General features: G+C 44.8%; 1 long non-coding RNA gene across 1 annotated transcript in view; it reads right to left on the bottom strand.

Annotated features, from left to right (window-relative positions):
• LOC147751624 (uncharacterized) overlaps positions 1-27,384 on the bottom strand; it is a 68,770-nt gene that overhangs the window by 34,808 nt on the left and 6,578 nt on the right. Inside the window, exon 2 of the long non-coding RNA XR_015300070.1 lies at positions 13,936-14,004. This is a non-coding gene — a long non-coding RNA (uncharacterized LOC147751624). The remainder of the gene's footprint in view (positions 1-13,935; positions 14,005-27,384) is intronic.

A 27,384-nucleotide genomic window follows, 5' to 3' on the forward strand; every position in this document is an offset into this window, starting at 1 on the left:
TGATTTTATATTAAACCTTTTAAACTTTATCAGTTGTAAGTGGTTCTTCAGAGTTGCGTCAGTTTATGGGGTTTATCTAACCTATGCGGGGATTGTCTTTTACTCAATGACAGAAAACAATCGATCCAAATAGACGAATGAGATAGATATCAAAGTAATCAGAAAGGGTATCAAAATCTCATTCCCCGCAGTAGTAAGGCGTAACTGGGGAAGTAAGGGGTTCAAACAAACAAGAGTCCAAATGTGCAGTAAGGTAAAACCCCAAAGTAAAATACCACCCATTCAACCACATCCCAAGAATTAACTGTACCAAAACCAAAAGAAGGACCAATGAGACAAGTATGGGAATACAATCATTTGGGGATTCAGGGCTGCTATATGTGTCTTGCCAATTGGGTATCCTCACTATAGTCTGTCCTTAAGGGTGCCTGTGGGAGCTAATGCCCCACTCTGCTGCTGAACCCACAGGGTGGGGTTGACTGGCCACTCCCCGGGGGGAGGGCAGTCTGGCAAGGGGTTGGGGTGGCTCCCAGACCAAGAACTTAAAAAGCTGGGGTACCCAGGTCCCCACATCCAAAGTAAAATGGGGAGGTTTACAATTACTAAGTTGAAAAATCCACATTCTGGTGCATTCTGCCCAAGACCAATGTTTTCTTTATGGCGTATAGTTGCAACAGCACCCCCAAAAACTAGAAGCCTCCAGCCAGATGGAGGCCCCCTTTCAGTTTTGATATGAAGCTGTCCTCAAGTGACAGGATCTAGGATTCCCATTCGTCTGGGACAGTGAAGATCCCCCAACCTCTGCAGCACACACCCAAGAGTCAATAGGTAACGAGGCGCCCATATAGCGTTGAGTCAGTCTAGAGTTTCATCTAGCTACCCCAACGTCCCGGAGTTGCGTAGCAGTACCAGTCCAGTCATCACCCTTAGGCAAAGTTTGGCGAGGGTACCTGGTCTTGGCCCTGGTCTCTTCACTTTCTGATGATCTTGGTGATCTTTTTTGCTCTTTCTTTTGTTTGTTTTTTAAATATCTGAAGATTTGTCACCATTCCATACCCTTCAAAAATAATCATCAGGAGCACGCCCACTAGTTGGAAATCCCTAGCCACAAGCTGGGAACCACAGATCCAAAGAAGACTGGGAAGATGTGTTCCAAGGGTAAGGTTGGGGCCGTCGAGAGGGGAGGCCGCAAAATCCATCACAGATCAGGTGAGAGTAGAATACAGAATACGCGCACCCCGTATCAGGCTTAGCAATTGACCAAAGCACCAGACATCACATACACCATCCAGAGAAAGCAGTAACCCTGAACTTGCACACCACAAAACACTGATCAGGGGTACATGTGAGTCACAGAACAATTTTACGACCTCTTCCGCCTCATTGTAACTGAAATAGCAGATCACGCAAGATCTAGGGAAGCACCCAAAACCCAACAAAAGTAGCCCAAAGTTAGCCAAAAAATAGAAGCTTCTAGAGAAAAGGTGGAACCTAGATATCTGATGCTATAAGGGAGGGTTATGGTGCACGCTGAATGCTGAGACACATGTCATCTCGGGGCATAGTGCAACCACCAACCACACTTAACAGTGATGCACCCCGTCCTTGTACAGTCCTAGGCACATGTAGGTTGTAGGTTGAAAGTTACCCGACCCCCCAGGCACACATCAGGAGAGACAAGGTCTCTGGAAACTGGCAACACCCATAAAACCCTAGAAAAAAACTGATAGATCCTTCCCTATAATCAAAAGAACACTCCATAAACCACTAATCCAAGCACCCAGTTAAGTACAAAGACTCATAAAATAGATTAATTCACCTGATTACCCAACCACCTTTTAGCTTTTATCCATCAAAAAGATACCATCATCTTCGGGTGTCCCACAACAAAATTAAATGTAGGAAATAGAATGCAGAGAACACATCCCTGAGGAAAATACAGGAACCCCAAAGAAACATTTATTAAAAACAGTACACATGCAATGTTTTTTGAAATAACAAATGAACCAAGGTCTTATCCAACAGGTCTGCAAACGAATCACCAAGGGCACCACTGTTTAACTGTCAGGTCATCACGCCAATGGGGATTCAAAGCGTGTGAATAAAACCTAAAAAACAGCACTGTGAACTTTTAGATTGAACGGTTGAAAGAAAACACCCTATAGCCAAAGACTCACAGACATCTCCCACGGATCTATATCAAAGACTTGGTATGTTCAATCACAAGTTATGCATTTTTGCCCTTCAATCTATCCTCTATCTAGTTTGCGGCCAAAGAACTGCCTGGCGAAATAGAGTCTGTTTAGAAACTATCCTACCCTGGCTTCAGGCTGGAAGGGGGTTTTCATTGGACCTGTCCCTTTTTGCATGGTTATCCCCCAAACTTGTTGCCTTCCACCTGTATTTTTTCTGAACTGTTTTTGTTGGTTTTGGGACTCTTTACCACTGCTGATTAGTGCCAAAGTGCATATGATCACTGTATAAATTGTGATTGTGATTGGTTATCCCTGATTGGCATATTCGATTTATTGGTAAGACCCTAGTAAAGTGGAATGTGTTGGCCCAGGGTCAGTAATGCAAATTCTGCTAAAGGGCATGTAGCACCGATTGTGCCACCCACATGAATAGCCCTGCAACCATGTCTCAGACTTGCCACTGCCATGTCAACCTGTTAAGGGCACCCACTTGCCAGGCCCAAACCTTCCCTTTTAGTTCATGTAAAGCACCCATTAGGTAGGCCCAAGGTAGCCCCATGGGCAGGGTGCATTGTATTTAAAATGTAAGACAGTTTAAATACACTTTTATTTAAAATGTCTTGTGGCGTGTTTTGCATGTCTTGATAGTAAATTACTGCGAATTTCATTTTATACAGGGCAAAATTGACCCGAAATCAGGTATCAGAGAGCTTCACATGAGCACCAGTTGCATTACATGAGGACACATTAATTATTGTAAGGCATGGGGAAATTAAGTGATTTGCCCAGAATCACCGGACGTTGAGCGTCGTTGCCGAGACTCAAACCCGGTTCCCCGGATTTGAGGTTGACCACCCTAACCGGCTACACCCTGCAAGGACTATCTCTCCCATAGGTTTTAATTGAAGCTGCTGTGTAACCTCTCAAAGGTGTAACTTCCAATTGGGAAGGGATAGAGATTTGGGGCCCGATGTAGGTAAATCTATATTTACCACTTCATAAATACCGAATCATACCGATTCGGTATTTATGAAGTGGTAAATTAGAGGGGGGGAGATGTAGGTATTTCAGATTCGGTAAATACCGAATCTGTAAGATTCGGCATTTACCTATTCTGTAAATACCGATTCGGTATCCCCCATTGATTCCTATGGGCCTTGAAGCCCATAGGAATCAATGGGCATTACCGATTCGGTATTTACCAAATCGGTAAATACCGATTCCAGCAAGGGTGCAGGGGGTGTCACTTTGACACCCTCTAGCACCCCCAATACTGGCTTGTGTGCCATGTGGCACACAGACATGCCCTAAGGGCATGTCTGTCTGTCACATGGCATAGGTGTGCATGCACACATGTGCATGCACACCTGGATTCAGTATTTTAACACCCAATTGGATTGGGTGTTAAAATACCGAATCTGAAAGGCCTGTGGGACTCAGAAGAGTCCCACCTACATCTGGAAGATACCGAATCGGAAAAAATACCGATTCGGTATTTTACAGATTCTGTAAATTTACCGATTCGGTAAATATACCGAATAGGTAAATACTGGCCCCCTACATCTCAAAGTGCCAAATACCGGTCGGAAACGGCCGATTTCGGCCGTTTCCGACCGGAATTTGCCACCTACATCGGGCCCTTGGAGTTTGGGGTGCCTGAACTCACAATTTAAAAATAAATTGTTTAGTGAAGTTGGTTTTTAAATTGCCTGTTTGAAAATTTTCCTTTTAGAAAGTGGGCATTTTCTTGTTTTACAATTCTGTGCCTCTGCCTGCCTGTGGAATCCACGTCTGAGGGAGGGTGATAGTTGGGCTGCTTGTGCATTCTTTCTAAACAGTCACACAAAGGGAGCTGAGGTGTGCCCTGCACATCCTGATGGCCCCTCATCAGGCTGATGGGTCTTCCTGATGTAGAGTGGTGAAAGGAGTTGTCACTGACACCTGAAAAGGATTGGGCCTGCCCTCACACAAAGCAATCTCCATCCCTTGTAGTGTGTATGGAGCCAGGTCAAGGAAAGGCAGTCTTGTGCACTATAAAGACTGTCCTTTGAAGTTTGCCTACTTCAAAGGCAAAAACTGGTATCAGTACGGAAGCTGTGACACCATAACTTCAGAACACTTCTGGTCTAAAAGGAGATTCTGTCTAGAAGAAATGGAGAAGGGGAGCTGCCACTCTGCTTGTTGCTGTATTGGGCTGGCCTACATCTTGCTGCTTATGTCTTGGGCAGTGAAATGACTGGACTTTGCTTTCTATACCCTGCTTGCCGAGCTTCTCCAAGAGCTTGTATGTCCCTGCCTCCTTTTAAGAAGTCTCAGGGTCATCGAAGAGTTCAGCTGCACCCCCTGAACTCCTCTGCTGGGAGTTCTCGCCTGCCAAGTGGTGCCAATTCCAGTTCTGGGCACTTGGAGATGGGTTTGCTGCAAAGGAATCAAGAAAATCCAAACCAACATCTGGTGCCTGTTTTTCCTGATCCAGCACCACTGTGTGGTTGAAAAACCAACACAGCGCCATGGTGAGGCCAAAGAATTGATGCAGCGCCTGACGAGCATAAAGATCACCGCAGCCCGAGTCCTGAGCACTGTGTCACCGAAGTCCATGGCACCCGCTCTGACTCCGACTATTGTGCTGCTGGAGAAATCAATGTATCACCTGTTCCTCAGCTGGAAAATCTACGCAGTGCCTGTTTTGCCACCGCCTCCTCGACCCAGTGCATCCAGATTTTCAACACATCGCACCTGTGTGCCAAGTTCTTCATCGATGTTGCCCAGCAGTAGGAAACTGAGGCCGAGTGTCCGGAGAGCGACACATCAACTCCCCTCACACTAAGAAACCAACACATCACCTCCCCTGACAGTAAGGAACCAATGCATCACCTCCCTTGTGCTGCAGTAAGGAGCCGACACATCACCTGCCCTGGCAATAAGGAACAGATGCACCACTTCCCATGGGAGTAAGGAACCAATGCATCACTTTGCTTTACCTGTGCCTCACCTCCACTGCATCTGTTTTCATCTTTGATTTTGACGCATGCCAGGTACTTTGTGATAAAAGTGACGCATCCATAGTTTCCTATAGACCAAATTATTTTTAAACTTTTAAAAGTGATATCTTTACTTGCTTATGTTGGATTTTTGGCGTTTGTTCTTCTTTTATTCAGATAAAGATTCGTTATTTTTCTAAACAGGGGTGGTGTCCTTTTGCAGTGTTTTCACTGTGTTACTTTGTGTTTATGTTCAAATGCTTTACACATTGCCTCTGCGATAAGGCTGACTGCTCATGCCAAGCTACCAAGGGGGCGAGCAGGTGTTATCTTGGGTGTGTATTGTATTGTATTGTATTGTAAGGGGTGCTTGTAGAGCGCACTGACACCATGGGTTTCCTGGCGCTGGTTGGAAGTAGAGGGGACAGAGGGACTAACCAGACTGGGGAAAAAGCCAGGTTTTTAAGGACTTACGAAAGAGAGTCAAAGAGTTAGAGGTTTTAAGAGGAAGAGGAAAAGAGTTCCAGAGCTTGGGGGCCAGGTATGCAAATCTCCGGCCTCCAGATCTGCAGAGCTTGTAAGAGGGGACAGTCAAGAAGTGAAGATGAGAGGATCTCAGATTCCGGGGTGGGCAGTAGGGTCTGATGAGGGATTTCACGAAGGCGGGACAAGGCCCAACTAACGACTTGAAGATAAGGCAGCCGATCTTAAAGGCTGCCCTTGAGGTGACAGGGAGCCAGTGGAGTTTGGCAAGGAGGGGCCTGGCGGATTGCCACTTCGGGATCCCTAGGGCCAATCTCGCAGCTTGATTTTGAACCGCTTGCAGTCTAGCCACCGATGTTTTAGGCAGGCCGTGATAGATCGCGTTTGAAAAATCTAAGCGGGAGAGGACGAGGGCCATGATGACCTGCAGGAGGGCATCAGGTGTAAGGAGGTATGCCACTTTCCTAATCCTGCACAGCTGGTAGATATAGGACGAGACCACCGTCCCCAACTGCGGCCCAAGGGATAGAGCGGAGTCAATTGTGACCCCCAGACTCTTCACCGAGACCACAGGAGTTGGAGAGGGACCAAGTTCCGACGGCCAGAATTGTGGCCCCCAGAAGGTGGCGCTCCTACCGGGAAGGAGGAGCTCCGTCTTACCGGGGTTCAATTTTAGCTGGTTGTGGCCCATCCACTGGAGGATGTGGGACATGACTGCCTGAAAGTTGGGGATAGCAGAGGGGGAATTAAGAGGAAAGATGAGTTGCAGGTCGTCCGCGTAGTTAAACACGATGACGTCCCACTGCCTCAAAGAAAGAAGAAGGGGGCGAAGATAAAGATTGAAAAGGAGAGGGGATAGGGAAGAACCCTGGGGGACCCCGCAGGGCGAGTGCTCCCTCGGAGCCCTGAAGGTGCCCAGGCTGAGGGTCTGAGACCTGCCGGACAGGAAGGATTTGACCCAGGCCAGCGCCAGGCCTTGGATGCCAGCCTGCTCGACACGGTGGAGAAGGATGTTATAATCCACCGTGTCGAAGGCGGCTGACAGATCTAATAATACCAAGGCCTGGGGGGTACCCTTGTCGACACCGTCTCTCAAGGCGTCCAGCACGGCCAAGATCACTGTCTCCGTAGAGTGGCCGGGTCTAAAGCCGGCCTGGTTAGCCTCGAGAAAGTTGGAGCTCTCGATAAACTGTGAGAGGCAGGTGGTGACGTGGGCTTCCAGGATTTTAGAAAAGAAAGGTAGAAGGGAGATAGGGCGGTAGTTCGCCGGGACGGCGGGGTCAGCCCCTGGCTTCTTCAAAAGGGGCACCAACACAGCCTCCTTGAAGGAGCCAGGCACCGTACCGGACGAGAGGGAAGAGTTTAGCAAAGGGAGAATGCAGTCGGGTAGAGAGTGGCAGATGTCCCGGAGTATAGAGGGGGGGCAGCAGTCGTCTGGGGATCCCAACTTAATGCGGGTGGCGAGAGTGGCTAGAGAGGTAGAGTCTAGAAGAGGGAATTGTGTGAGTGAAAAGGTGTTGTAGGGGGGGGGGAACAAATCCAGCGCCAGGAGAAGTAGCTGGAATGGTGTCCTTAATCAATACAATTTTTTCAATGAAAAAGGTGCTGAGAATATTGCATGCTTCCTGTGTGGGGGCCTGAGTTGGGAGCGTCCTAGGGTCGGAGGTGAATTCATTGAGGATTTTAAAAATTTCTTTGGACTGACGGGGCAGATAAGATTTTTCCTGGAGCGTAAGCTTTTTTTGCTGCGAGGATGGCGAGTTTGTACCTATTGCGGGCGGCCACATAGGCATCTCTACTTAGAGGGCAGAAGTCTCTCCTCCACTTACGCTCAAGTTGGCGAAGTTCCAAGTGGAGGGTTTTAAGATGGGGGGTAAACCATTTATGGGAATTGCTGTGCCGAGATTGGGGGAACTTAGTTAGGGGAGCAAAAATGTCACTGGCTGTTGTGAGCCAGTCAGTCACAAGCCCATAAAGCTCATCGGTACCACTGTCGTTGGATAGCGTGGGACAGGTTTGGGACAGATGAGCCAGCAGTTTGGGGAATCGACAGCCTTCCACTTACGGGCAGTGCCACCCTCCCGCGGGGGGACCCTGATCTGGCCAACCGCCAAGAATGTGGTGTCGATCAGGGAGTGATCCGACCACACACAAGGTGTTATTAGTGGGCAAGAGGACTTGACCCCATGGGTCCAAATATGATCGAGGATATGGCCACCCTTATGGGTGGCGGACCTGACTAGTTGGATGAAATTCAGGCTCGAGAGACCCTCGAACAGTTCGGAGGCATGCAGGCCAGCGTCCTCGTGCTGGAACCAGTAATTAAAGTCACCAATGATGACGATACGGGGGGAGGAAGTAGCGATGTTGGTCAGCTGATCGATAAAAGATGAGGGAAAGGATGGCATAGAGTGTGGGGGACGATAGAGTACCACAAGAGAGAACTCCCTTACCCTGACTAGAATAAGGGTCCCTAAATGGACAGGGTACAAACCACTGCCAACTAGAGACTCTGGTTGACCCCAGCACCTGGTCCATGCCATCTGTGAATTGTCCCTGCCAAGTGGTGCCATTCCAGTGCTGTACCCTTGAAAGTGAGCCTAAGGTGCTATGCCAGCCTGTGAGCGCCCAGAGGAACTGATGCATCTCTTCAGCTGCACGGCGCAACTCCGACCATAATCAATGCACCGCCACTGCTGTGTGATTGAGCACCATCGCAAAGATCATCATTGCAGCCCATCGCCTCATTGGATCCATTGTTACATGACATATCCTTGGCACTCGTAACCTCAAATCTAAATCCTAAATTTGGTATTTGTAAAGCGCGAAGTACACACCGGTAAGGGGGTCATGGCGCTGTGGTTGTCGGGGAGATTAAGTGAGCTATTGCCCAGAGTCATATGGTGCTGAGCTGAGCTGCTGTCGTGATTGAACCGTGAGCCCGGTGTTCCGGTGTCTTCCACCCTGCAGGTTCCAAGGCACCCTTGTCACAAGGATTATAAAAACCTAATATTTTAATCTTTAGTTGAGTAGGTAGCGATCTCTCTCTGTTGTTTGACCACACAAATACTTTACACATTTCCTCTGAGTTAAGCCTGACTTCTCTATGCCAATCTACCTAAGAGCTGAGCACAGGTTAATTTAGGGTTTGCTTGTGACATTATCCTGACAAAGCTTGTTGTTACTGCTTGAATAGGGTTTCACCCCCCTCAACCAGTAACCTAGTTTTGTACAATGGTTCTCTGCAGTGAACATTTTGACTTGAGTTTGTGCAGTACAGAAATGTGATGTTACAGTACCACCTCACATAAATAAGTGAAGACCAATTCAAGTTTTTTTAATTCTCCTTCACTGGCTACTTTTGTTTTTCTAAATCTAATCTCTTTGCTGTCTTGCTGTCTGTGATCACACCTGCAGTGATGAGATTTGTGCTGGCCAATTTGGAAAACTACACTGTGGCTGAGCACAAGAAATTCTGCAAAGACAGGGGACTCCCCACCAAGACCAGTATCAAGAAGTTAGAACTGCAGAACGCTCTGAAGGCCTTGTGAGAAGTTCAACAATCACTAACACAGAGGAGCAGGTTGAAGAGGTTGATCTGGATGCACAGCAGTACAGAAGAGTGGCAGTCCTTTCAGCAGCACAACCGTTCTTCTTTCTGGCAGAGTATCCACAGGTCCAGAAGTGTACAGAAGAGGTGGTGTACAATATTTATACCTGATGTCCTTACTCTGAAGGTGGGAGAACCTTCTAGAAGTTTCCCTTTGAAGTCCCCATGCATCCTGCCTTTCCTGTCCTGGCTTCACATTAACTACAGGGAGTGTGCAGTCCTTTGTGTGGAGGCAGTACACAGCCGATTCGGGTGGAAGTAGGGCTTTGTCCATCTCAACCCTCCCATCCTGCCAGTGATAGCTCGTTCAGGCACACCTAAGCTCTCTATTGTGTGTAGCTGTCCAGGATGAATAAACAAAGCCAGCTGTAAGTTACACCCAGTCATATGAACTAGAGACAGGCTACAGGCACTAAATGGTTAAGGCCGGAAAAAGCCAACTTTATAAAAGTGTCATTTTAAAGATTGTTATTTAAAGTCCTACTTCACAAGGACAGAGGATTTTTCAGTACAATTCCAAAGACACTGAACATGAACCGATTACTTGTTCACATTTGGCAATTACAACTTATTAGATATAATAAGGCAGGCCTTGCAATATTGAAAAACAAATGTAAATGTTGGTCACTATCAGGACATGTAAAGCTTAAAATGACATGTCCTACTTTTCAAATACACTGCTCCCTGCCCTCTGGGCTGATCAGGGCCTACACTAGGGGTGACTTACTTGCATTAAAAAAGAAGATTTGGGCCTGGTGAAAGTGTTAGTTTTCTAGGTCAAAATAGCAATTTAAAGTGTGCACACACAGGCAGCAATGGAAGGCATGATACATGTTTAAAAGGGGTATTTAAGAGGGTGGCACAATCAGAGTTGCAGGTCCACTCATAGCATTAATTTACATACCTGGGGCACATGCAGTGCCACCAGCGACGGCTCGTGGGGGGAGTTACGGTGGGGCAGGAGGGCGGGGAGGGGGAGGGGCAGGGCGGAGGTTGCTAAAAACCGGCATATGGATAATTGCAGGTAAGTAAACAATTTAATTAATAAAACGAATTTCGTAGCTCGCACTGCATTGCATTTTGCGATGCAAGGCGCACTACGAAATTCGTTTTATTAATTAAATTGTTTACTTACCTGCAATTATCCATATGCCGGTTTTTAGCAACCTCCACCCTGCCCCTCCCCCTTCCCGCCCTCCTGCCCCACCGTAACTCCCTCCACGAGCCGTCGCTGAGTGCCACTATACTAGGGACCTATAAGTAAATTAATTATGCCAATTGGGGATAAGCCAATGTTACCATGTTTAAATAAATGAGCACATGCACTTTAGCACTAGAGTAGTAAAGTGTTCAGAGTCCTAAGCCCAGCAAAAACTAAATCAGCAAAAAACAGAGGAGGAAGGCAAAAATGTTGGCTGAAGACCCCCCTAAGGCTGACATGTATAACAGAGAGCAATTTGTGCTCAGCTCATAACAAGCAAATATGCATAAATGCCATTTTCATCCGATTTCAAATTTAGTGCAGTAGGCCATTAGAGGTGGCAATGGGTAATAATGTGCAGTAAGAGATTTTGTTACTGTTTTTTTCTTGTAGTTTTCAACATTTTGCACTGTTTTGGCTGTTCATGGTTCCTGGAAAAATCTACATGGTCAAAAGTATATCATAGTATCAAGGACCATTTGGAGTCAACTTGTAATCTCCGGTTGGATGCAAATGCCATTTGCACGCTATTTCAGATTTACCACAGCAGTCACATGGAGACCATCAGAAGGCTTTCAAACTGATGTGGTACTTCATGTTGGTGTCAACAGTTTCCTTTTAAGTTGCTATGTATATCCATATGCAGGTATATCCAAATTCTAAAATCTACAAGATACCTGTCTGCCAGCTTTTATGACATCCTTACTCTTCTCTGTCATTGATTTCAATCCAAAATAGACCTGAGCAGCTTCTAAAGCCAAGAAGCTACACCATGATATTCCTCTTTATTCCTGCTTCAAAGGCCTTCATGAACTTTCATGAATCAAGTCCGTTTATACAGCTTCAAATGCCAGAACTTACAAGGGAGGCGCTCAAAAGAGTATGCTCATTAAGAAGAGCTTTATCACCTTTCTGAGCATACTGTGAATATATAAGGATGTTTCATGTAGAGGTTGGGGAGCCAGGTCATTCATGGGAAGAGCTGAGACAGAGCCAGAGGTATGGCTTGGCTCTAAAAGCTCACATACGAGCCAAGTTCACAAAAAAGTAATCCACATGGGAATCCCGAAAATATTTTTCTGTAAATCATATTACATTGTTCGTAAAATATCCTTCATCACCATACAAGACTGGCCACGTTAATTACTTGCTGTTTCACCCCTTTCCATAATCTCCTTCCTTTTCCCTCCCTTTCTTCTACCTCTAGCCCTCGCCCCCTCATGGCCAGCTCTAGGGAGGTGCGATCGGTGCCACCCCACCGGGCGCTGACTTGGGGCGGGGGTGTCATTTTTGCAAGTATATTATAACTTTAAAAGCACCTGCTGCTGCGTTCCTGGCCTCCAGCAATGTTCAGACATCAATTAAAATGTCAAGATAACTCTAGTGATTAATCGTCTTCCTGGAAAGAGATGGAGTTTTGCCTAGTGGAAGTTTTGTCTCATTTTAAGGTAGGCATGGGTTAAAATGCCTGCTGCTAAGAACTTGTAACATGCAGATAACAAAGTGCACATAATGTAAATAGTTCTGTGTTACTTGTCCTTTATAAGTCAAAATCCTAATATAGAACATTGAGCTATTAACTGTCATCAAGGAGCTCCATGCAAACTGCAAGGTATAGGTTTGTTTGCCATTATCCTAACCATTATCCTTACCTTGCCAAAAGGGATCATTTGGGTAGATAGCAATTCTTATTATTGAAGAGAACCCCTAATAATGATATGTTTTAAATTCTGAATTTGTGCTTTTCCAGAATAGGGACTTTACAAATATATTGCCTACCAGTATCGATGACATGTCACTCCAACACTACACCTTGTAGTCCTGTCTGATGTAACATTTCCTATGCATTGATTTACACACATATGATTGTCTCTGTGCATTGTGTGAGTGATATAAAGGGCTCTGACACATTACTCTAGAATGAGTGGTACTATAAAACTAAATGTATCTAAGAGACAGTGGTTATGGCGACTTGAGGGGCACTGCTAAACGGTGCTAGTGAGAAAATCCATGGCAGAGGTGGTCATTGGTGGGGGGGGGGGCGCCAACAAACACATGGCACAGGGCGCCACCAGTGTTAAAGCCAGCCCTGCTCATGGCCTCTCACCTCAAATTTGACAACATCGGCATAAAGAACAAAACTGCTACTCCAGGACCCCATTAGTCTCTGAAGGCCTCATATCCAAAGTTTTGATGCACGGCAGCGCAGCAGGCCTTCTTGCTGCACTGATGTGCATCAAAAGAAAAGGGCAGAAATGCACTGTATCTACAAGCTATGGCACATTCCTGTCCTCCCCTGCTCCGGGGCATAATTGGCTGCCACGCCCCAGCTCATGCACCCTTGCGTCATGTTGCAGGGGTGCCTGCGTTGCGGGAATGATTGTTTTTGTTCAGGAAGGGACACATTCCTACACAAAAAACAATCTTTAATGACATTTACCTCGTTCTATGCGTGCTGCGGAATGCAGCCCGCATAGAAAGAGGAAAAAGAAGCAGAGAAATAAAAGTATTTCTCCTGATTGCACCACTCTTATGCCTCGGCATAGGAATCTGACCCATTCCCAGGTTTACGATTCCTGGTAAATCTGGGAATGCTTCAGATTCCATGGATGTTGTGTGGGAACACGCACAGCAACACCCATGGAACGCCCCTTCCACGCAGTGTTCTGTGTGAAAGAGACACATATTTACAAGGCCATGAAAAGCCATGTAAAGTGGCTTTGCTTGACCTTGTAAACATTCTACAGCACATTGCGCCACCGGAACGTCAAATAGTGCCGCTTTGGCGGCACAAAAGTGCCACTAAATGAGGCCCTTATGGGCATTACCAACAACTAGCGATGATTATCGCTATGTTGGTTTAGCGGCAAAATTAATATCGCCGAGCTCCGCCGATTTTTATCGCTTAGGAGCCTTGCTATTATCAAGGTTTATCTCCTACGCGATGAAAATCGTCTGAAATGCATGAATATCGCTGTAAAGTCAGCGATATTCATGCATTACCGTGCAAATGCTCTTAGCCATGTTATCCACCTACCATTGGATAACATGGCTAAGAACTGCTCTGGGCAGGCGTTAGCTTTTGGAAATAATCGCGCTTAGCGCGATTATTTCCAAAAGTTGGTAATAGGAGATAGCGATGTTAGCGACTGTTTCCAGTCGCTAAAATCTTGGCACGCCCACTTTGCATGCCATTAGCGATAATTATCTCTGACATGCAAAGTGGGCACCTAAATGCCCGCTATCTCCTACTAGCTGCCGCTAACTGATGTTAGCGACAGCTAGGTAATAGGGCGATACAATTATCGCCGCTTTAGCGGGAAAAATCCCCGCTAAAGCGGCGATAATGCCCTTGGCAATATGCCCTTTAGTGTTTTTCCTCGAAGGACGGTTTTACTTTGTACCCTTTACGTTAGCAGCCTTCTAATCTATTTAAAATGGGTTAATGATATAAAACATATTTACCTTTTCCAGCTCCGGAAACGTACTTTCTTTCAGCGCCTGTACGTCCATACTTTTTGAAATTAACCTCGTCTGAAAGATACAAACGCAGGAGATGGGAAAGTATCTTACAAGTCATTCCATTAGGAAACCTTTCTTGCAATTAGAGGCGCTGAGAATAAATTATCCTCGTCTTCAAACTGTCCATCTGTTGTTCAAATTGCCAGCCATCAATCAGTGAAGGGTTTCAATTAAACGTGAGAAGAGTTATGCATTTCTTTCCAATTACATTTGATGCACAGCGCGCCTAATTTATTTCCCATTTCATTGCATCATGTGGAGATTCACCTGCGTCTCAAGCCATAATATATTACAGTTATATTGTATTTTTCCTTCCTGTGGCATTTTGGGTAACCATCTGTGCTTTGTAAAATGCTGTACTGTTCAAATAATGGACCTTTAGATTGGTTTCGATATCACCTATTTTTTAGATGTTTATATGAATCATACTGCAATCAGATTTCTTAATCAGGTAATGCTTTTTCTAACCATCGAATAACTTCTCAAACCAATGACCACAGTCGGGTTGGTTGCTTGGATTATGAGATGAATATTTGGGAGTTGCAAAATGTTCCTTTTACATAATTCTGCAAAATTCTGATAAAAGTACAAGAAATGTAAAACCAACGTTTAGTGCTGCATTTTAGACACAAGGACGCGTTTCGCACAGAAAAAGAACAAAAGCTGCAGCTACTCAAGTCCTGGTTCTTTGTATTGTTCTTGTTCTCCTGCGCTAACATTTGAGACTTCTAATAATGAGGCCTCTCTGCTGTGCAGCTCTACGTAGATTGATTGGCTGGACGGGCGTACCCTACCGCCCGTGGTGCGTACGTTTCACATCAGGTTCCTGTTCAGCACCTGGACACAGGGACGGAACAAAGATGTCCGCCTTTCAATAGCAAAATGCAAAGCAGCCCCAATGCCCATTGACTATGTTGGGGTCTGAAAGAAAAGCAAACAATAAACAAAAAAGTGAATGCGTCTTATGTGTTTATTGCAATATTGAAAAATGGATTAATAGATTCTGTGTCGATCTATAGACTGTTTATAATAAAATGTATTATTCTTAATCTTTATTGTTTGATTCAAAACCTCAAAATGAGGAGAAGAAACATATTATTAATGTTAATGTAATGTCATGGATAAGATTTAAAAGAAACATTATTACAACCTTTAACACACCTTACATTTTTTTTAAGACAGTTTAGAAGACAGTAACAATTTCTTGACTTTGTAGGGGCATAGATGTATACCAAAGCATCATTAGCGTTGCAGATTCATTCTTAAATAACCCCATCATTTGTTGTTATAAGTAAAATGTATACAAAACTCCCATCAGATTATTGCACCTAAAGCTTTATTATAAGCACCAATTAATCCAAATTCCAGACCAAGTGCCTCTACTGGGGATGATTCATTCAAATTACAACTACTCTTTAATATTGGATTACACTTGAGGCAGAAAGATGTCACATCCAGAGTAAGAAAGATGAAGGAAGATAGGGAGTTTAATGAAGAGGATGGAGAATGGTAAGGAAGGTTAATATAAAATAGTACTACAGGTGATTTTGTGCAGCAGTTATTTTTAATATTGTTTATTATATGGTCATTTCATATTGTGCACGACTCACTCCGAGAGAAGTAGCTCGGCACCACGGGCCCAAGAAGAGAAATAGGAGGAATCTAAAACAACCAGGTCTTAAGACCCTTCTTGAAGGAGGGGACATCTGGGCAAGAGCGAAGGCTGTGAGGGAGTTTATTCCAGTGATAAGGAGCTGTGCAAAAGTAAGATCTACGCCCATATTGTGAAGTACAGATACGAGGGATCACCAAAAGTGCCTTGACTGAGGATCTCAGACGTCATGAAGGAAGGTAGGGATGTAGTCGAGAAGACAAATAAGCTGGCGGAGACTTGTGAAGTCCTTTATGTGTCAAACAAGAGAGTTTAAAGATGACATGGTTCCTAATAGTCAGCCAATGAAGCTTTCTAAGGATCAGGGAGGAAGGCGAATGAGAAGAAACCTTACAAATTAGTTGAGGAGCAGTGTTCTGAACCACCTTCAGTTTGGACAGCAAAGTGTAATTTACTGAGGTCAGTAAGGCATTCCCATAGTCCAGGCGACTGATGATAAGAGTCTGGACTAAAGTCCTCATAGAAGTGACAGGAATCCAAAGAAGGTCTTTTTTTAAAGCCTCATTGTAGCGAAGCAGATGCCACAAATGGTTGGCAGCATTTCTTAAGCAAAGCTGTATTTTGTCTGCTTCCGAAGCAACTGTATTGAGGAATCAATCTCAGATCTAGTGCAATGCAGAGGTGCGAGCCTTTGGACCTGAAGATGCAACCTCCAAAGTTTGCATCTTTCCTCAAAACTTTGAAGCTTAAAGTACTGTACCCTTACAAGCCTAAATCATGCCAATAATAAATAGAGCGCATGTTCAAATAATTGTGTTGGGATCTTATTACCTGAACAATGCATGTCAAAGACCCATCATCTGCAGGTGCACATGCGACTGCTACTTGTCTGGTTTACAATTCTAGCTTCCAAGCACATGTTTTATTACCAGCTGCCATTTGTGATGGTTTAGGTTCAGAATAGTCAGGTATTGTGAGGATAGAGCAAAGAGGAGCTCGCAAGGCCTTATTCTGCTGTTATCGTTGACATTTCTCTGTAAGTAGACTAAGACGTGCCTCTCCCCTTCCCTGCTATTGTTCTTACTACTTTTTTTCTTTCTCCAGTCCTGCACTGAATGTGATGCATGGCCGCTATGGGTCCCATTCTTAAATTCCGGATGCCCCACAAGTGTATAAATAATGCAGGTTTCTAAGTTGTAACTAATTCACAAACCCAACCACTCCAGGTGTACTCCAGGAAAAACTATGATTTCCTTAGGGGAGTAACAGTGTAATGATTGAAACATGGCTTGTTCCCTGGAGTGAGGGTTTGGAAGTCCTGTTACTAGAAAGCCAGTATGTGTGTCGTTCTATTCCTAGAAACGCACTACCAGATAAGCTCCAAGCCCCAAACCAATGTAGAAAAATAGTGGACATTTTAATAAATAAAATGCCAAAATCCAATCAGTAGAACCGGAGATATAAGTCACTGGTCGGATACAGGGACCAAAGTAGTCCCACTGAAGAGTTGCCTTCTCAGGCCTGGCGCAATGCGTGTCATTCGAGCTGGCAGGGGCCTCAAGGAGGAGGCTGTCAAAGCAAATAGCAGGTTGAGTGTCACAGACAGATGTTACTGTAGCATGACTGGCCAGTCTTTACTTGATCTTCAGGTTGGTGATTAGTGCGAGCTGCATCCGTTCGTCTGAAGTGCTATTCTTCCATTGCCCCTCGTCTCAAACGGTCGCTGTTGGCGCAAACAGCAGATCCTGCTGGAGCCTCACATTGGCAGTTGTGGTGAGCAGTAGATTCACAGCATTGAGAGGAAAATGTTGTTGATGCGAGGAGCCCAAAACACCTGTATCTTCACATCTTCTTTAAGAGGAGTTCACACCGATGGAAGCCAAGGGTCCAGAAGCTAGGGCGTCACCTCTTGGGGATCAGGAATCATTCCAGCAGAGTCCGGCAGCTTTAATCAGAAAGGTCAAGTTGGTGATGGTCAGCAGGGAGATTGCTGAAAGATCTATGGAAGGTTGTTGTGGCCCTATAGCTCAAAAAGGAGGTCTGCCGACTGACCCTTGCAGTCACTCTGGAGAGCCTGAGTTAAAGGCAAAAAGGTCTTATCTTCATTCTTCAAAAAGCAGGGCAGTCCTTCTGAATATTTCACTGGACCGGGAGAGTGCTAAAGAGAGGTTTTGAAGATCTCACTTTGAAACCTGATGCCAGCCTTTGCATAGGGAAATTCCCTTACCTACACTCAAAATTGGTTCTGGTCAATCTTCCCCTGGGTTTGGCTCCAAACTGTCTAGGATGACAAAGACAAGGGCAAGCCTAGTGTTAGCTTCCTTTGTGTGTGCTGCAGGCAAGGCCTTTTTAAATGTAATCAAGGCAGGGGACAGCTCCTGAGCCTTCTTGTTAGGAAGCCCACTCTCCTTACACCTAGGCCTTCTTTGTTCACAATGTCTGGAAGCAACAAACAACACACCACATGACAGTCATGTGACCCAAGACGCTGGCAGAAAAGGCACAGTTGATTTCTGTAAAAAAAATCAACTTTCTAAAAGTGGCATTTTTAGAATAGCAACTTTACCACTAAAGATGATTTTAAATTGCAATTCATTTGAGTGTAAGCAGCGTATCACCATCTAGTCAGTCTGAAATTAGCACTTATCAAGTGTAATTAGGTAACCCAGTGTTAGACGGGCGCAGATGGGCTTGCCTTCGGCGCGCCAGCAGCGCGGCCGTCGCGCCGTCGCTGCGAGGCTGCTGCGCGGATGCTGTGCGACCTCCATATGAGGGGATGTGGGAGGGAGGAGCCGCTGGGAGGCGGGAGCGGGGCAGCGAATGGGATTGCAGGGCCGGGGCTGCAGGGGACGCAGCGGCGGGAAAAGTGGGGCAGGGGTTTATAGAAGGCAAAGAATGGCACAAGGGGTAAAAAGGACAGAACAACAGTGCAAAAATATATTTGAAAACGGGCAAGACAACAGAGCAGACAGTGATTTTAAAAACGGGCAGGACAACAGTGCAGGCAGTGAAATTCAAAAAACAATCCAGCGAACCAGCTAGTGAATGGCTGCAGCGGGCTCAGGGCACACAGGTGGAGCTGTGTGGTGGCGAGGGGAGCGACCTGCCTGGTGTCAGGGTCAAGGGCCGCTCTCTTTACTGCTGCACGGCCTCCATATGAGGGGATGTAGGAGGGAGGAAAAGCTGGGAGGCAGGAGCAGGACGGGGTTTACAGAAGGCAAAGGAGGGCTCAAGGAGTAAAAAGGACAGAACAACAGTGCAAAAATATATTTGAAAACGGGCAAGACAACAGAGCAGACAGTGATTTTAAAAACTGGCAGGACAACAGTGCAGGCAGTGAAATTCAAAAAACAATCTCAAGACAACAGTGCACACAGTGAAATTCAAAACCAATCTCACTGACAGTAACGCGGTGGAATGAGCGGGGCACGAACCAGCTAGTGAATGGCTGCAGCGGACTCAGGGCACACAGGTGGAGCTGTGTGGTGACGAGGGGAGCGACCTGCCTGGTGTCAGGGTTAAGGGTCGCTCTCTTTACTGCTGCGCGGCCTCCATATGAGGGGATGTAGGAGGGAGGAAAAGCTGGGAGGCGGGATCAGGACAGGGTTTACAGAAGGCAAAGGAGGGCACAAGGAGTAAAAAGGACAGAACAACAGTGCAACAATATAAATAAAAACGGGCAAGACAACAGAGCAGACAGTGACTTTAAAAACGGGCAAGACAACAGAGCAGACAGTGATTTTAAAAATGGGCAGGACAACAGTGCAGGCAGTGAAATTCAAAAACAATCTTAAGACAACAGTGCGGGGAACATCACTTACAACGCATTTATTACAACGCACTACCATTACATTGCAACCATTACAACGCATTGCGCTGGGGGGCGCTCTAGGATAGGGAATATATTAAATTTACTATCCAACACCTTCCCTACTATCCACGGGGACTGGAGTTGGAATAGTAAATTAAATAATTCACTATCCAGCGCCTAAAAGCACTATGCGTTGTAGTGGTATGCGATGTAAAAATCGCGTTGTAACAGTAGGCCTTGTAATAGCCTGCGTTGTAGTGACACCAATCCAACAGTGCAGACAGCGAAATTCAAAACCAATCTCACTGACAGTAACTCGGTGAAATGAGCGGGGCACGAACCAGCTAGTGAATGGCAGCAGCGGGCTCAGGTCACACAGGTGGAGCTGTGGAGCTGTGTGGCGGTGAGGGGAACCACCTGCCAGGTCGAATTGGAAGTTTAAAACTGCACACACAGGCTCTGCAGTGGCATGAGACATGTTTAAAGGGCTACTGAAGTGGGTGGCACATTCAGTGCTGAAGGCCGTCATAGTAGAATTTAATTGACAGGCCCTTGGCACATATAGTGCACTTTACTAGGGATTTATAAGTAATTTAAATATGTCAGTGTTACCATGTTTAGAGTACAAAGCCCACGCACATTAGCACTGGTTAGCAGTAGTAAAGTGTCCAGAACCCTATAATCAGAAAAAATATAGTCTACAAAACAGGAGGTCAGAAGGCAAAAAGTCAGGGAAAACCACGCCAAGGATGCCAGGTCTAACGGAGCATAAGCAAAAACCTGTACATTTTACTAGTACCTCTTGCAAACTGTTTGAACTGCATTTCATATGCAACTTTTTTTGTTACCGTAGCCCTGTCTGAGCTATAATTTCTGTTATTTGGCTGAAATGAGCAAACAAAAACAAGTGTCGCAATATTTAAAAATGCAGGAATTGCTGGAATCACAGAATTCTGATATTATTGGATATTACCTATGTTCTTACTGAACGTGTGCAAACAGTGTGAATCATTGTAGCACCTGTTACAAGTTAGATACATTTAATAAAGTGTTCTAGCTCTGCTCGCCTTAGTCTCTTCCACAATTCTGTCTTCCCACCTTAGCCTCTTCCACAATTATGCAGTTGTTGGAAAGTTTCCAAGAACCCACCCACCAAGCGGCGTTCACAGAAGGGTTAACAACATACATGTCTTTAAACACAAAAGTGTTGTATAAGGTCGTAACTCCTCACCCCATTTCCACAGGAGGATCCCACCATAATGCTCCCACACATAGCAGGTAAAACTCTGCTAATTAACACAAGACACCTGTCAGCACCAAGAGCGCATTAAATGGCAGTGCTTGTGCTTCATAACCGTATAGAGGTTTGAAGTGAAAGGCAGTTTTAAGTCTGCCATTTACTATTTATCACCAGGGTGTTAGCAGGTGCTGAGAGCATGATTCTCTGGAAACGTGTTTTCAAGCAATGGTGAAAGCATTTCACGATTGCCTATGAGTAGTATATGGCGATTTGTCTAAATATATTTTTGGAAATGTTGTACATTTGATATCCAGTTAATATATGAATTCCAGTTACCATACCAATAATGTGTGTCTGGGTGAGTGGTGGTTTAAAATAACTGTAGAGGCCATCTTTTCAGCTGCGGGCTCAAAAATGGCATCTGAAACATTGATATAGTTTTGCAATTCAGCTTGAATGGCTTCATGTAAATGAAATAAAATAAAATAAATAATGTATCAATGGAATACTGGATGTACTTAAATGAGTATGGTCCTATTTACAAACTGCACTTTGTAATACATGTAACAGTATACAATCATAGTACAAAAGTACTACAAAATGCGAGCCACAAATCTGAGTGTAAATCTCCACCTTTGCCCATCCTACAGTGTCTATGAGGAGATCGTCAGACATGTAAGTTTACTACTAAGGGCCTGATTACTAGTGGGTTGGTTAATTTCGACCTGTGCATAAAGCCATTTTTAGGCATGGATCATATTTACATAGTAAAAGGTATTTAGCACATCAGTTAATTATTGGATGCATTAAATACGGGAAACATCCTTTACAACGCAACTTTTACCACGCAGTGCCTTTACATCGCAACTTTTACAGCGCAAACCATTACAACGCATTGAGCTGGGGGGCGCTCTAGGATAGGGAATAGATTTAATTTACTATCCAACACCTTCCCTACTATCCACGGGGACTGGAGTTGGAATAGTAAATTAAACTATTCACTATCCAGCACCCCTCAACACTATGTGTTGTAAAGGCATGCGTTGTAAAACTTGCGATGTAAAAGCATGTGTGGTAAAAGCATGCATTGTGATGTCATACATCCATTAAATACCTCAAGCTTCATTAAATATTTCATTCAATACTTCATTTAGAAGATCAAACCCATTTTAACCCACAAATCTAAATAGAGGGTAACTCACAGAGTGCTAAACACTGCATTCTAAATTTGCATATCTGTGATATTTGTGTCAATAAATGCAGAGGGGTCAGATTTATGTCTCTCGTGCTACATGTTATTTCCATGTGCATGCTTTTGGCAGGCCTTAAATAGTAAATATGTTTCAGATTGTGTTGTGGATATTTGACATTTTGACATCACTGTGAATTTTTCTGTTCTGCTCAATACTAAATATGGTTCAGTTGGAACTCACATCGTTTGAATACTAAAAAACATTTCACTGCAAACTTTGGATTTTGAATCGGAATTAAACCGCTGACTAAGAGCTTATTTACGAGTTTGGTAGCCCACGGACTGTCAGACTCGGGGGCGCAGTGGCAGCAATCTTCCGATCGCCCTATTATGATTATGGCGTTCGGACCACCATTGCCCTGCCTCTGTCACCAGGGAACCGTCATTCCCTGGTGGCGTTGAGGTGGTCAGAATGCATCAATATGCTTGGCGGGACCGCAGCAGTCCCGCCAAGCATATTAGTAGTATCCTCTCCTCCATGTTTTAATGGCAGACCCACCTTCAAGAAAACCCTAGCAGAGAGGAAACAGAGGGAGCCCTACAGGGCCTCCTTCTGCCTCTGCACCCTAGGGTGCATGGAGGAGGGCACTACATGGGCCCCCCTGTGTGCATGCACCCCAGTTCCTGCTTGGCATAGACTGATAAGTCCAAACTGTGCAGGAACTTGTTTTTGGCATTTCCAATGCTGAACCCATTTTCAGGGTGCTACTGTTGGAATGTAGCCTCCAAAATGTCTGTAATAGAATCTCATGCATCACTCGAATGAAAAATAAATTGAAGGAAAACTGTATTTAAAACATTCTCTTTAAGACGTCTGCAAGGTCATCAGGGAAGGCTTTGCATGACCAAGCTCGCTCTGTTAGGTGTCCCCCTGAAGGGCTGAGGCCCTGGGCCACAGCCCACTTTCCCCATGCCTATGTGTCAGGTATTACTGTGCCAAAAGTGGGCTTTTGAAACCAAAATATATTTTTGCTGTAAGTCAACTGTTTTTTTAGATTGTTAAGTGCCTTGTTGCTAAGTCAACAATAAAGTTTTACAAAAAGCATCACAAAAGAAGTATTGACAAAGTCAAAAGGCTGGTGGCCTACGCCCGATCTATTGTCATTTCCAACGCTTGTTCGTTTGGTTTGGACACCCTGTTACGTGCAGATTTGTAAGTACACAATGGATACATCTTGTTGCAAAGGAGTTAAACACTGCAGCTATTGACTGTGGGACAAGACCATGCTGTGTGCAAACAGATGGTTTCATTGACCTAATGCTCGAAAATGAATGGGATAAATAAAAGCATAAAGAAGGTGGTAAATTGAGAATTTTGGTGGAAATAATGAGAAAGGCTCAGACGGTCTGGAGATTGGAATAGTACGGATAAAGGAAATAATACAAAGAGAAGGAAATTGACCGGTTCAGATGAATGATGTTTCAGTTTTATGTGTGTTGAGTAAAAGGTCATTCGGACACATCCATTTAGAAAAGTGAGCAAGCAATATATAATGGTTGAATATATGGCCTCATTGAGAAGGATGACTGAAAGACACATTTGATTACTGGCACTTTTCACATTGGCGCACGTATGCAAATCTATTTTTTACTCTTGAAAGAGGGTTCACTTTCAGTGCCGACAGTGACTTACAGTTTGTCAGTGCGGCAAACATTTTGTGACAGTTCCGCAAATTATGCCTTCCATAACGAAATTGGGCCCTGCTATTTCGCGTATCTAAGTGCATTATGTCTAGACTGGGGAAGGATAATTACCTAATTTCAGGATATTGCTGCAATGTCTCTTTACCCTTTCAGCAGATTTTACAATATTGGTTAGACCAACTGCATTAGTAAAAAATCAGCGTGTGAAGACAAAAGGTCGACTGGAAGAAACATCCAGCTTTGCAATATGGAAAAGTTCAGAGCATTGGCAGTCAGTATCGGCCCTGTGATGTTGCCAATATCGCTGCAGGGACTGCAGGCTCTTACAGGGTCATGCTGAGGGCCACTGGAATTATGCAGCAGTAGAGAGCTAAATTATGCGTCAGGGTTGAGTAATTAAGGCATCAAGAAATGACAAATTATTCAGCATAATTTGGCACATTTTTCTAATAGTATTACTTCCTTATTTTCTACTTTGTTACACTTGTCTAGGCATTAGGTGCACCTCATTAGTAGCAGTTTAATATCCAAATAAAGCAATAAGCAGCAGAAACGTGTGACCAGTCAACCTTTGCAGAAGGCCTTCCACTTTGTGGCAATATGTACCACTGTGCTTTTAGTAACTTTTGAACCGTTGGAGCTAGAAACAATTTTTTGGGGTAAAATCTGCAGTTTATGCAGCAAGTGACGGATTATGTGGCAAATGTGGCACATTTATAATTATGCAAAAATTTCCTGCCCAGTCATGCCTACATTCGATCCTCAAGAAAGAATACTCAATTTTCAGGGGCTTTAGGGCTCCCTCCGTAGTTCCCAATAAAAATAACTCGGTGGGTTCCTCAGGTGGGAATGAGGGGGCATCCAGAAATAAAAAAAAATAATAATTCCAGCTCGAGGCTTCATAAAACTCTTCAGAAGTGTCAATGCCGCTAACTTGATTTTCAAGCCCCGGGGCAAGAAGCGCCTCATAAGCCCTTGTAAAGTCTCATTTTGCATGTCTCTTTCTGGTGTGATGCCTCATAATAGACAGGGGACCACCAACATTTTCCAAGAGAGTTGTGGGTGGCTGCAGAGCTTGCAGCAGCTCCCCAGATGTACCCTCCATAAATTGCCCTAAGTCTCCAAGCGTGTGCCAAATATGCCCGATAGAGGTTTTCACAGCTCGCTGGAGCCTGTGTTGTTACATAAAATGGTATTTATAATACCATTTTATGTTTCTGCTTCTCACACTGCGAGAAAGCAGTGGGGTGACGCTCCTCCTCCCACATGGAGGATCCGCCCCTGACAAAGGGGCCTACCGGTTGGACTTTCATGTTTTCAAATACGTTTCTGGACCTTCTGCTATATCCATATACTGACTTTCAGCCTTTTGGACTCTGGTCTGAAATTCCTATTAATTCCAGATCCATGTCAGGTGTTGTCGAAGCCAGTCTTTTTTTTTCTTGGTAAGCACTCCAATGCCTAGAATTCCCTGCTCACTACTTCGTCGCTACTATTGAAGGCCAAGGATGGAAGCTGTTATTTAAGTTCTCCGCCCTTGCGGTTGCAGCATTATTTATTCCTTAAAGATCGCCAGGATACGTGGTCACAGGTGACAACCTAGATGTTATTTTTCATCCACTGTGAGTAATGTCTTTATGTTACTTATATAATATCACTAAAAGTATCATCTCCACAGGACCTGCATTTGCATATATATCTTATATGTGAGAACGTGCAGTCAGTATATGTAGTAGCAATTCTGAGTGAGGAACTAATTGACCTTCTGTCTTACCTTGTGGAGCTTCCAAGTGCTTTACCCCACATTCCCTTTATTGTTAATGATGTTATATGCATGTCTTGCACATCCTTGGTGTTTGCTATTCTGAAAACAGAGTTACCTGTTGAGTGCTAATTCTTTCTGAGATATGACTACCTGTTACCTTGTGCAGAGATTTCCTATCATATCTCCTTTCTCCATTGATACCCTGTGCGATCTTGGGCAGCTCTGTACCCAATATGCTGTTTACTTTGGTACCCTAAAACCAGGTCTTGCCAGGTTCCCTGATATTCCGAACCCAGACAGTCTTTGGTGCACCCTTGCTACTGTCCTCTGCCCCTATTCTGGCATAAATATAATAGTGACAATGTTTTTGAAGTACCAGAGGGCTCAAATGGAGCATGGGTACTCACATGGAAAATCGTTGTCTATGGACTAACCATAGTTAGTCTGGAGCCAGGCAAGACAGGAAACCTGTGCACATCAAAGGGAATCTCTAGAAGCTTCTCCGACTTCAAAGAAGGCCCCTGGTATAAATATTGGACCTCAGACACCAACTCTTCAGTAAATTTCTGGACCGGTGGATACTCTGCCAGAATGACTGCTGTGCAGCTGAAAGGACTGCCACTCTGCTGGACTGCTGCTCTGAAGCACTGCTTACCTGCTGCCTGCTGCCATCTTGCCTGAGTGAGAAGGACTGGACCTGCATCTCTTGAACCCAGAACCCAGAGTGGCTCACAGGGCTATTTGGCTGGCCTCCTGATCTGAGGCCTCCTTGGCACGACAGGCTTTGAACAACCTTGCACCTGGACTCTGCAATCTGTGAGTCTACCCTGCCACGTGGTCCCAACCCAGTCCTGGGCCTTTGGAAGTGGGCTTAAGGTGCTCTGCCAGTCTGTGGATCAAGCGGAACTGACACATCTCCTCTACTGCACAAGGCCAACTCTAGCAGAACCTCTGCTACGCCGCTGCTGCGTGGATTGGACCCATTGCACAGACACGCATTGCATTTGCAGCCCCATCAGAACTGCCACTGCAAAACGGAACCTCAGTTCCGGCCCTTGCATCCTTTGTTGGCGGTGGCCTCAGCAATGACTCTGGACTCCCCATTACAGCCTCACAGCTCTTCAGACATGCTGCATTGCCAGACTGCGCATCGCATCCTCAACATTGGACTTTGCAATGCAAGCCCCGTCGACAGGATCCTCGGCGCAGACCCCCGCATTGCAGCCTCATGGCATCTCGGAACCAATGCATCTCTATGGCTGCGTGACTCCTCTCTGACTTGAATCCTCGCAACGCTCTGCAAATAGATTTAAGGTTCTATGTTCAGCGGGTCTAACTGGGTCCCTGTTGCTGCCCGGTGTTCCATCGTGGTCAGCCTGAACTTGTGCCTTTGTCTTGGTCCACTGCAACCAGATATCCACAGTTGGTCCTTTGTGCTTTTTGCCGATATTTTCACAAAAACCTTTAAAATGTAATATCTCTGGTCCTGCTGATTGGATTTTTGCCTATTTGGCATTGTTTTATTTATTAAGGAAGTTCAATTTTTCTAACTTGGTGTGGAATCTATTTGTGTGGTGTTTTGACTTTATTACTGTTTGATGTTTTGCACAAACACATTACACACTGCTCTAAGTTAAGCCTGTCTGTTCTGTGCCAAGCTACCAGGGGTTTGTGCACAGATTAATTTAGGGCTATCTTGTGTCTCACTATCACAAACATTGTGGTTGTTTCTTGACCAGGGCTCACACCCCAGTCAACCAATAACTCGATGTCTCACACCTATGATCAATCTTTTAGTTTATGCCATGAAATAGTGCCCAGTACAGAAGCACAGCATACATGCAGTTGTGTCAACTCTTGCAAAGCATTGGGATGTGAAATGTATCTACATTTATTAGATTAATTCATAAAATGAATTTGTAATATTACTGAAGTGACTGAGAATCAATACTTCTGGCCATTGAAAGAATTATATATTTATAAAGTAAAGATAAACCACATGAAAAAGTGAATTTGGAAATACAGTGCATGATTATGGTACTCTTCAGGTGTACAGCAGAGATTTTCG

The sequence above is a fragment of the Lissotriton vulgaris genome, chromosome 1_1 (assembly GCF_964263255.1).
Source record: "Lissotriton vulgaris chromosome 1_1, aLisVul1.2, whole genome shotgun sequence".
Lineage (NCBI taxonomy): Eukaryota > Metazoa > Chordata > Amphibia > Caudata > Salamandridae > Lissotriton > Lissotriton vulgaris.